At 44.1% G+C, this 10,399-nt stretch overlaps 1 pseudogene; it reads left to right on the plus strand.

Annotated features, from left to right (window-relative positions):
- Positions 1 to 458: 458 nt before the first annotated feature.
- Positions 459 to 637, plus strand: LOC142558694 (U2 spliceosomal RNA; annotated as a pseudogene).
- Positions 638 to 10,399: the final 9,762 nt, after the last annotated feature.

The following is a 10,399-nucleotide window of genomic DNA, read 5'->3' on the forward strand; positions in this document are numbered from 1 at the left end:
AATAGGGATGTTTACTTGGAAAATATTGTATAAAGATATCTTTACACAAAAGTTTCCAAGTAAACATTCTCACACGCCCTATTTCTGCGTCTGTCTTGAATACTTTGCTGCGCTTGCGAAGCGCGATGCGATCGCAGATGCAAACCCGTACAACGTCCGCAACTTACGTACGGAGTACCGAGCAAACGTATAAAATCATCGGCCGTTCCACTCTGTGAAGGCAGATGACCAGCGAAGCTGTGTAGCACACGACACAGAGGTGGTACAGAATTTTGAACTAAGGTACGGACTCATTTGGCGTTATTTTTGTATACATTCGCATGGACGACGGGACCGCCACCCCGAGGAGCCGGAATAGACTAGACACGAGTGTCGCTTTGACGTCACCACGGGAGAGCGGAAGGAAAGAACGCAAGCGCTTGGAACGCCGACAAAGAGAGGGCGGTGCGAACGTAGACATGGCCGACGCAGGTCAAAGTGTAGTGTCAGTTCTTATCAGCTTAATTTCTGATACGGCTTCTATCTGGACCAAGATGTCAGACTTGTTTTTTCAAGTTGGCGGATTGCTTGAATCCGGCTTCACCTCCGCCGTGGGTCGGCCCGGTATTGCACTGTCTTCGGGATCGGCCGACGGGTTTCGCACACGCACGCGAAAAATGATCCGAAGCCTAGCCACAAGCAGCTTCGTTGTAAAATAGCATGACAGCTATAGCAATGGGACTGAACCCGTCAGCGTATATGTCACAGTAATCACAAAGATATCGTCATTACCATTACTAAACGATGAAAATAAATGTTTACATCTCACGTCAGGCTTGCATTTGTGTCGGCACTCGGCATGGCGACGCGTGCTCTGTTCATTTTCGATTACGAATTTTGAAAGCGCCTGCAGAGGTACAGTCCAGCCAAGCGGCGTCATCGTTGAAACGGTACTCAGAAAATGAGTGGACTACTAGAAAGGCATCAAGATTGCAGCTGTGATATCATGTGCTCGCTTTTTTTTAAACGCGCTGGAGATATGTTGAACTAAAAGGCTTTTGTTACTTGCGGACTGTTTTAAGGGGGGCACTTCTGTAATTCTTGGTAGTCAGCTAAAAAAGACGTAGTTGCCAGTAACTCGCAAATTTTACTAGAGCAACCGTTACCGCTCTGTTCGATAATAAGTAGTCCTTTGCAGTAGCTCTTCGGCTCCCAAGACAGTTCTTCGACGCGCGTCGTCGTTTGCGCGCACTGTGGCAAACAATGTTGCACAAGTTAAAGCTATTACATCCATGCCCTCACGAGGAGGTCATCGTAAGCTTCGAAGACGCCACTGCCTCACCCCTCCCTTCCGAAAAAAGAAAAAGTTCCCAAGTAGGGTCCTGGCTTCTATACTGGTAAACAACTCTAGACTCCTCAAATGTGAAAAAAAAATTGAGGAACCATTCTATTGTGGAGGTGGATGACCAACGAAGCTGTAAGCACATGACACAGGGTTAGACAAGCGTACATACATTTTAACGCGATAGCGTTAAGGAGCTCGTGTCGCAGAAAAGCCGGTGTCGTCGGTGTCCGCGGCGTTGGCCGTGAGCGATAAATCACGGCAGGCACTTCATAAGTGAAAAGCAACTTCCAAGATGGGCTGGGTGGGAATCGAATCAGGGTCTCCGGAGTGTGAGACGGAGACGTTACCACTGAGCCACGAGTTAGATGCTTCAAAGCGGTACAAAAGCGCCTCTAGTGAACGCGGTGTTGCCTTAGAAACGAGCTGTTTCTAAGGCTCAGGCGTGCGTCGCTTGTTCAGGCGCACATTTCGTTGTCGCGCCGAACGCTGCGTTGCTCGACGCTCACCGCGTCCGATGCGGGGCGCGTTGTCGCTGCGCCGTAGCCCATTGTCTTACACCCCTTGGCGGGTCGACGGGAACGCTGTCGCGTTCCACTCTTGAAGGCGAAGCTTAAGCGTCCTCCAATTTTATTTTCATCATTTAGTAATGGTAATGACGATATCTTTGTCATTACTGTGACATATACACTGACTGATTCGGTTAAAGCCTTCGACGGATCCTTGGCCAAAGTCTGTACACGACCGCCGTTGAGTAGTTGAGTGACTTGGAGTGGTGAAACCAAACTCTTCTAGCACAAACTGAGTGAACCATTTCTTGTATGGTTTTGAAAGGCCCGCATTGAAGTGTCCAACGACGATCACAGAGGTAGTGTCATCACGGCTAACACTTGCAAAGTGCCTGGTCGTGAACTTCTCGATATCACACTGGTGTGTGCCTGGAGAGATATACACAGCGGGTATCGCAATTCTGTCTCTCATTTGTACGGCACGGACATCCACATAGTCGGCGACATCATCCTCTTGCGACTCAAGAGGACGTTGGTCAAGCGTGTATGGTTGTACATACACTCTGTCGTTTGTGTATATGGCAACGCTTCCTGCTTGTGAGTCCATGTGCGGTTCACAAACGATTGCAGTATACCCCTAGACTTGAAAAAAATTATTTATTTATTTATTTATTTATTTATTTATTTATTTATTTATTTATTTATTTATTTATTTACAGAGTACCTCTACATCGCCATAAAGGCATTACGTAGGGGGAACAAAATATAACCAGTAATACAGAAAAGCTTTTGGACAGATATACTCACAAACAGAAGCACTACAATAGCACTTAGAGGAAGACATACAAGCAGTGTGAAACAAACAGGTTTCAAGATATATAACACATACATTTGTTTTACAAGAGCGCCGTCACAGCATAGAATAAAATAGTTCGTTATTTGACACATTTACTATATCATTTGATAAACTGTTCCATTGTCTAATTTATTTAGGGATGAAAGAGTAGTAACAATTGTTTCTTCTGCAGTTATAGCCTGAGATATTTTTGTTGTTATCACAGCGAGTCGATATGTAATCAGGTTCCTGAAGACAGTTATTGCGATTGGTACCTGTCTGACTGTTATATATTCGGTGCAATAGTTTGAGCCTTAACTTCTTCCTTCGCATATGTAGTAGATCCCATCCTAAAGTGACCTTCATTTCGGAAACGCTAGAGTGATTTCGGAAAACGCCAGTGATTTCGGAAGGCTAGAGTGAAATCTTGATTTATTTCATTCATTCATTCATTCATTCATTCATTCATTATTTATTTATTTATTTATTTATTTATTTATTTATTTAAAGGTACATCACAGGCTCCGGTCGGAGCATTGAGTGATGGGGGATTATACAATAAAATAAGTGATGAGCATGAACAAGAACAAAGTAACAGTAAGCAGAACAAGAAAATGCATCATTATACAGTCTTAGTTTGTAAAATGAGTATATAAGCGCTCATGGAAATGTTCACGGTTAGTGATTAAAACAATGGCATCTGGAAGATCGTTCCAAAGTACGATGGCTTGTGGCAAAGCCGAGGAATTGAAAGCTTTCGTTTATTATTATTATTATTATTATTAGTAGTAGTAGTAGTAGTAGTAGTACTAGTAGTAGTAGTAGTAGTAGTAGTAGTAGTAGTAGTAGTAGTAGTAGTAGTAGTAGTAGTAGTATAGTAGCCCCATAAACCACGAACATTGCCTAGAGGCACATTAGATGTATCAGTTGGAGATTCAAGACCTCCAATAGAGGTTGAGATTGCTCTAGTTTTCGTAGAAATAACGTTGGCGGTACTGTCAAGTCCTTTTTTTACGTTGAAAAGATGTTATATAGATGTCTCTGCTGGATATTCGCTACATTTTTTTTTTAAATGTTGGTGTAAGGCTGAAATGCGCTATAACCGCGTTACCCATATGACAGCTTGTACATTCACATTACTGTGTAGTAACAGTTTACCCTATTTTTTTATTGGCGGACCGTAAATAGAACATAACATTTCAGAAACATTGCTGATAAATAAAAGCTCGCGAGACTGCCTGGTGTATCAAGGCCTTTTGCATATTGCTTGCTATGTTGAATTTTACGTCCTCAGTAGGCGCTATGTGACAAGTGCAAGGGGGAGAACTCAACACAAGGTCACATGATTCACGCGAAGCATAAGCGCTCACGCGCGCCCGCGAGCGTGGAGAATCCCTATTCTTCAGGACCTCACACCTGGTACATGTATACCATTGAATTACACCACATTTTAAGAGTAAATTGAACGCGCAAATAGGAAAGTAGATGCAAACATGATAGTCATGAACTATAATTTGAGCCCGTCAGAAAACATGTATGTCATATTGAAACTGAAAAGGAACGCCTCTGGGAGGACAACTATACATGTGTGGTCGAAAATGTTGACAGGTACTTACAATATGCATTGTATGCCATGTTGTATATATATATATATATATATATGTGTGTGTGTGTGTGTGTGTGTGTGTGTGTGTGTGTGTGTGTATGTGTGTGTGTGCGCGCGCGCGTGTGTGTGGTTGTGTGGGTGTGGGTGTGTAGACGAACTTTAGGTGATACTGTTCAAACGGTGTGCACCAATAAAACAAGCTACCAATTGGTGCTTGAATGATATCCTGTGTACATCCAGCATACGTTACCTGGTAGCCTGACAATCATGTGGATAGTAAGTCCTACAAACGGCCACGCTTTATCTTATAAAAACGGCACGTACGCGAGACGTAACGTGTACGTGACTTCAAGACGTTGACGTTTGGTTCAATTATAGACGTTGAAGAGACGTTCGTGGTCGACAAGTTGGTATTACGGGCGGAGTGCTTGAAGTCTGCTTCACGCCCACCGCGTGCCGGCCCGGTATTGCACTACCTCCGGGATCAGCCCACGCTCACCTTTTTTTTATTGTTGACGCACAAACATGACAAATACGTACATGGAACCCTAGCCACGTACCACTTCGCTGTAAAAAAAAAATAGGAAAAAAAGGGCAGAGTTGAAGGTTTACAAGCACAGCGAACCGGCAGCTCTAATCACAGTTGCCATAACAGTGGCGGTTAATTCAACATCCTTGTGGTCTAATTTTTCCTATGAAGCTCGTATTTAAATGCTAAGTAGCCTTGCTTGCAAATGTGCAAATTTCCGTGAAGTAATTTACATACTTCTGGAAACATCGCAGTGATTAAGAGACCTCCTCGAAAGCATGCAGTTCCCATTGGCAACATGTATATTTGCTGATATCATTGCTTTGTGGCTTGTTCTTCGAGTATACGAACGCCACTACTACCAAGTTGAAGACATACGATTATTGGCAAACTGATGACCTACAGCTGTGAGGAGACCAAAATTTACGAGCACGTGATAGGCTGGACATCTGCATAAATTACCATTAGGGATAATGTAACTGTTTCCCTAGTGCAACAAATAAATATGGGGCAACCTTTGGCGAGCTTTCCAGCTTTATATTATTGCGTAGTATTGTGTTGCAACACATGCTATGGTCGATACGGAAGATTACAGCTTAGCTATTATATTGAATGAAATCAAAGGCGAAGTAAACTCGATGTTTTTGAGAACTCTACGCAAATATTCAAAGTAGCACAGCAAAAAGCATGACAGGAAATACTACTCTGCAATGTAATCCAAGAGTGTATCAAGCTAAGCAAAGCTCAACTGTATAATATGTGCTGCTTGCTCGTGGTTTTCTACTTCTCGAAGATAGACCAAGCTAAAAATATTAGTGTACATTTTGCCGAAACTGAAATTAGCTGATATAATGAACCTGCTATGCAGAAAAGCAGTCACTCGGCAGACGTTAAATTATACTTTTCACTCAAATTCGCACGTGCGTACTTTATCTGGATCGCACCCAGGCCAGTGGAGCTGCAGTAGCTCGCCAGCACTGTCGCAGCAGCCGCCTGGCAATCAGAGCTACGACCTCAAACCCACAATGAGCCGTGACTACGGCGGGTACCGGACAAAGGAGGCAGGAAAGAGTCTTTAACTGAAGGAGTTTGTTCGCCACAGTCACAGAACAACAATCAACAATAACAGGCAAAGCACGGGGCGAAGCACTGGCCCTCGGGCGTTTGAGTTGCTCCCAAAAGCGCCCGCGCTTTTGGGAACCTTCCTCGAACCTCGAAACCTCCCTCTCGGCTCATTGTCCATGGGCCCTATAACGTAAAACTATTCCAATATGTTTCTATTCCAATCTCCTGACGTCACATTTGCGTAACCACCTACGCAAGCACCGGGCGGTTACCCGCAGGGTTGTCTGAACAGACCAATCAGATGCTCTCCTGGTTTATAGGAGGTCACTTATGTTTGCCTGAAAACGAATAACATTGCCTACACTGAGTGGCTTGTCTTATCTAATTGGCTGACAAGAGGCGAGGAGAACGCTCAAGTGGAGAGGGATTCGATGAGGCAGAGCCAGTGCACTGAAAATCGATGACCGGATGAAGAGGGTGGCGCCTGCGTCTACGATTGGTCGGCTTTCCCTTACTTTCCCGAGCTTGCGGTGGCTGCTCGAAAATCGCGGCGGCATGCAACGGAAGCTTAAGAATGACGCTAAAACGGACCCTCAGCAAAGAATAGTTGGCAGAATGCGCTGGTAAACGTGCCGAAAGTGCTCGAAAACGTTACACGGCCACGCAAGAAGATTTATTATCCGCAAATACACCCATGCTCTCCGGCAGGTGCGAGTAGCCAGCACCTGAGCGATCGGCGGCAGCCATCTTTTATTCATTTCGGAACGGGGCAGCCTGCGGCTATTCAGAAGACAATTCATGAGGTTTTGTTCGGCATATTAATGCATCTTTAATGCGTACACGTCACTTTCACGCGGCGAGTTTTCGCGGTTTTGTGACGTTGCGTGACAGGCAGGTGAAGTGGGTGCAGCCCGAAAACTTTTGACCAATAGCCGGGGGCTAATGGTGAAAAGGCGTCGAATCAGAAATAACTGTTTTTCTTTTTTCTGTCAAATCATGCATCATCAGTGTGTACAGATCATATCAGATGGGGAGGTATCACGGTTTTTGTGACGTTGTGGGACACACAGGTGAAGTGGCGGCGGTCGAAAAAAGTTTTTAACCGATCGTGGAGGGCTGATAGGAGAATTGGAATAGAAAAGTTTGGAATAGTTTTACGTTATAGCGTCCCATATAGTCTCATTAGCAGCCACTACGACTCTTCGTACGTTACTGTCACGTACAGGCACCTCCGGCACCCTGCACACCACGATCTGCACCTGTAGTTAACGCAAGTCATCTACCCACTTCGCCAAGCGCTGGGCTAGTCCATTTTCTGTTTAGGACGTCATTTAACCCACCTGCTACTACGACAAGGTTGCATCCGTGGGCATTTTCCGCGATTTGCTTTTGCTCGCTTCATGAAAGCACTCAATGTCCGTCCTGGAAATGCCCCTACTGCCACTCTTTTGTCACCTTTCACCCTCTCCGTAATTGCCTTTGAACACCTAGCCAGGTTCGAGTCGCCGGCGATAATCACGCTTTCCCTCTCTCCTACTGCCGAGGCCTCTTCCTACTTCCCTTTGTCATTCGCTTTCCCTCTCTCCTACTGCCGAGGCGTCTTCCTACTTCCCTTTGTCATTCTTTTGTCTGCGACTTGGACTTGACAAGGGACATTGATCCCCGCATTCCTGCTTTCCCTTCGTGTCCGCATCAAGGTAGGTGAAGCTCTTTCCCGCTACCCCCTCCACACATTGCATGCATTCCACGTGCTTTGCTGACACTTTCACGTCGCAAGAATGCATTCCCTTCTCATGGCCATTCTCGTTCACGATGGCGGCCCTGTTCAGCTTTTCCTCAGTTGCTTGTCTTTTTTTTTTCCACCACCTTCCATGCATCGCACTCCATGTTTAGCTTGTTTTTGAGCTCTTCCACCTGTTTGACAAGCTCTTCCTGGAAGGTCTCCATTTTCTTTAGCCTAGCATCGACAAGACAGTGACTGCAAATTGACTCGATTTGCTCTCTATTCTCATCCGTCCCCTCATATACCCTCCTTTTGAGGGTCCTCACACGCACTGCACGCTTTACCGTCTTTCTTGCCATGTGTTGCACTTGGCTTTTTCTAATACAAACACCGAAGCTTCCAGAGCACGTGCCTTGTACGAGAGGCCAATATGCACAGATTCCAAATCCTTAAAATGCCCTCTCACCAATGCTTTAGAAGCAATAAATGCCACAAAGGCTGCATTAAGGTATGCCACGGGCGCACACGTGTTCAAACAGGCGGCCATGCTCTCTCTATCCTACCAAAGCAATATTCCCAATACCAATGCACACACATACAACCACTAATAGCTAATAGTTTCGGGACTTCCAAACTACTAAAGGCTATAGAGACTTAACGTCCCACATGGTTGCACATGCTGAAACACGTGACGCAAAAGGATGCTCTCACTATCCTCTACGAAACCAAATATACACAAAAAACACCCGCACACACGAAAACAAAAACAAAAAACTGGCCAATTATTATTTAAAGGCTAAAAAATACAGCGCCCTCGACAGAGCACCGCATTAAGTTGGCACCCCTGTTGCCAGACAAGGACATAATCTTGTCATGAAGATCAAAATCGATGCCCAAGTTGTTGGTCATGGTCCAACCACCATATATACCGTAGATACCATAGGGACATATACCTCTTCTGCGAAGCCGAGAATCAATCTACATTTTACTCTGCATTTGCGAGTAAGTAACACTACAAGGAAAGCTTCATCCACAGTACAATACATATATATGTGCCAAGTAAAATCTGCTAAGCACATTTCTATGCAAAATGTTATAGAACTTGAATGCGCGTGTGGTTTGCGCAGAGACGATTGCAACACAAACACATTGTACTAGAATGTGCGCTACGACGTAGACCAGCCTTTATACATATACAAATATTAATAGATCACATTAAGTAGCCATTCCTTGTCAGAAATTTATCTTGCAGGCGCCTGGCAGATAGTGAGACCATTTGGCAACCCTCCTGCCTGAAACATCCCTGTTAATTTTCTCTTGGTCACCACCACACGGGTATTGTAGGTTTACAGCGTCACTACACGTGCAGATTTAGTGGATGTAAGAGTAGACCGCTTGTGCTCATTAAAAAATAAAGGCAGAAGGAGAGTGCCAAGTTTCGTACAGAACATATGAAAGGAAATATTTCAGTCTACTAATTTTGTTACAACATTAATAATCACGTTTTGTTTTTGTTTGGAGATGTAGGATGTAGAATTCAATACATCTGCAGTGCTTTCACCTTACCTTGTCATGACACAAATGAAGGTCATCTAATCGCATTTTTCAAAGCCATCAATGCCTTTAATTGCTGTAAGCCACACAACAGTAGGGCTGAAAGGAGTGACCTTTTTACTGTGGGTTTCAGCCCAGAGCACAGTAACAAAGATGACTTTAACCTAAAGTTTCAACTTGGCTCAACTATGATGGTCAGAACACCTGTTTGCATTCCTATTTCCTATAAATACTCGTAGTTCTAGTCGAGCAGACAACCCAAGCTATTGTGTAGCGAAGCACAACAGGAAGTAGTACACTGAAAGAGAAAAATGGCATGGGCATCTAACTCGTCCCTCTTTGCATGGTTGCAACGTGTTGTAGCTACTCAAGTATGCTATGCCATCTGAATTCCTTATAATTTCCAGCTTCTAGCTGTCCTTCTAACTTTACAATTCCTCCCTATGCATGCAGCACACATCGACCAACATTCACTGTGGCTTCTGCCATTTCTTGCTTATTTTGCAACGTATAACTCTACGCGTAAAAAGTTTGAAGCAATTTCAAACGCCCCTCAGTATACTTGAGCAATATGTGCAGTCTAACATATTCCCCTTAACTTTAGAAGACCCCTGGCCAACTGACTTGAGTCAGTCCTAAATTGAGGCCAGAACAGATGTTAAAGTAAAAGAATAGTGGCCATCCAATGGTGAAATTTCTACACAAGCTTAACATGTCCTAGCGGATTGTGACAGCATCTGCTTGGGCCTAACTGAATTGGACTGAACCAAGTGAATTGTACTTTAAATTGAATCACCGTATAAGGAGATACAGCCATTGCTTAGGGACGTAGCCAAAGGCTAGTTGAGTTCTAAAGATAGATTACATGGATTCAAAGTAACATACGAAAGTAAAGCAAGAAAACCTCTGCTGCATAAAAACTGGCCAAACACACAGAAATGCAGTAAAATATCTGGCCCTGTACAAATGCCTGTGGCCACTTGCGTCCTGGGAAGGGAAATTTCCTTTTCTATCTTTTCTTCTCGTATTCGGCCTCCTTACAGAAAATAAATTCTAAAGAGGTATTAAACAATGCTCTACCTGCATAAAATGATTGGGCGTTTCTGCTTAGTATCCATTTCAAGAGGGTCTGACATGTATAATAACAAATATGTCATTTTCCATGTTGACTACAAGGTGCGACTGTCGGTTAAGAAAAAAATCATACAGTAGTGAAGGCCATCAGCCAGAGTCAACAAAGAAAGAGTTAGACGAAGC

This window comes from Dermacentor variabilis, chromosome 9, assembly GCF_050947875.1.
Source record: "Dermacentor variabilis isolate Ectoservices chromosome 9, ASM5094787v1, whole genome shotgun sequence".
NCBI lineage: Eukaryota > Metazoa > Arthropoda > Arachnida > Ixodida > Ixodidae > Dermacentor > Dermacentor variabilis.